The following is a 2,250-nucleotide window of genomic DNA, read 5'->3' on the forward strand; positions in this document are numbered from 1 at the left end:
TTTAATGTTCAGTTCTTTAATCCGTTTTGACTTTAGTTTAGTGCATGGTGATAGACCTGGGTCAAGTTTTAGTTTCCGGCATGTAAAGAGCCAATTTTTCCAGCACCACTTGTTAGAGAGGCTATCTGTCTTCCAGTAAGTGTGTTTGGCCCCTTTGTCAAAGATCAAGTGAGTGAGTGCATTCCTAGAGGCCTCTGCATCTACTCATCTATTCCACTGATCCTCAGGTCTTTTTTGTTGCCAATACCATGCTGATTTTTTTATAGTAGTTTTGTAGTATAATTTCAAGTCAGGAATTGTAATGCCTCCTGCTGTGTCTTTGTTGGCCAGGATTGCCTTTGCTATTATAGGCCTCTTTTGGTTCCAAATAAATTTTAGGAACAATTTCTCTAGGTCTGGGAGGTATGTTGATGGTAGTCTCATAGGGATTGCTTTAAATCTATACAACAATTTTGGGAGTATGGCCTTCTTCACGATGTTGGTTCTTCCTATCCAGGAGCAGGGAATACATATCAATTTTCTGAAATCCTCGATGATCTCTTTTTTCAGAATACTATAATTTTCCATGAAAAGATCTTTGATTTCTTTAGTTAGATGAATTCCAAGGTATTTCATTTTTCGCGGGGCTATTGCAAAACGTATTGATTCCCCAATTTCCCTCTCAGTGTGTTTGTTATCTGTGTAGAGGAATGCTATTGACTTTTGGGTATTGACTTTGTATCCTCCAATGCTACTGAATTTGTCTATCAAACTACTAACTCTAGTAGTTTCATAGTGGAGTTTTTTGGGTCTTCCAAATAAAGTATCATGTCATCGGCAAATAATTATAGTTTCACATCTTCTTTACCTATTCTTATTCCTTTTATTTCTCTGTCTTGTCTAATGGCTCTAACTAATGATTCCAGAACTATAATTAAGAGGAGGGGTGATAGAAGACATCCTTGTCTTGTACCTGATTTGAGAGTAAAAGATTTCAGTTTTTCCACATTGAGTATTATATTAACTGTTGGGTTGTCATAGATGGCTTTTATCAGATTGAAGTAGAGGCCTTGTATTCCAATTTTCTAGGTCTTCCTTGTTTGAACCTTAGCTAAAACACCATGACCTTTGGGTCAGTGAAAAAGTTCTGCCAAGGATACAGGGTCTCACTATGTAGCCTGGACTCCTGTTTTCAGCCTTCCCAGTGCTGAGATCACAGGCACGTACCACCATGCCCAAACTAGGTGACCAGCTCAGCACACCTGGAGGTAGGGCCAGCACGGAATGCGGTCCCAGGGATTGAACCCCGGTCCCAGCGCTTTCCCAAACAGGTACTTAGTGCACTGTACTATCTCACCAGCCCTCTCAGTTATTAAATTCAAAAAATTAATAGTCAACTAGCTCTCAAAGGTGTGCCTCTGAATATGAATAATCTCATTGCAGTAACTATGCTTTTAAAAATGAGACCAACCAATTTATTACAACCTCCAGAAAGAAAATTTGCCTGTCTCTGATTCCATGCCACTCAAACTCTGTATAAGATTAGCAGTTTTGCTCTGTTCAGAAAAATCACTTCTGACTAGCAAAGCACAGTTTTATTGCAATAACAAGATCATCATTTTTTGTATCTTTCCTGTAAAATGGTAGTTTCATTATCCTTATTATCCTTGCATAGTATATCATTTTATATTATATACACAGTGGATGCAATTCACATTTCAGCTAGTTTTTGACATCTACATTATTTTAAGCTAGTGTCATATTGTTTGAATTATATTCTACTTAAAAGTATTTATATATTCACAAATGTTCTGCATTTAAATTTCTTGAATTTTTAACTCTATTCACCCACATTAAAACTGTGAAAAAATAAATACACTTGAAAATTTTGGGGAAATACTTAAAAATATTTGATCATCATTATTTCTATTTTTGAGCCTTCTCTAAGATACATTCTTAGTATTATTATTTAGAGAATTTTAGGACAAACAAAGAAGGGAAATGTCAAGTAATGGAGCTTTGTAAAATGCTAACGTAAAAGTACCATGTAATAAATTATTATGTTATATTTTTATGATAATTAGGACTATTTTAATAAAGATAACTGGCTATATTTTGACAAAAAATTCATTGAGGTCTTGTATATTGACATGAAGCAACCAAGAGAGAAGGAAATAAGAAGTAACAATCTTTTAAAAAATCATTGCTCATTTATTATTATAAGGTTATCAAAATAGCCTTAAGTTCCAACTAAAATTTTCAACATTGAAA

This window comes from Octodon degus, unplaced genomic scaffold (assembly GCF_000260255.1).
Source record: "Octodon degus isolate 3935 unplaced genomic scaffold, OctDeg1.0 scaffold00018, whole genome shotgun sequence".
Taxonomy (NCBI): Eukaryota; Metazoa; Chordata; class Mammalia; order Rodentia; family Octodontidae; genus Octodon; species Octodon degus.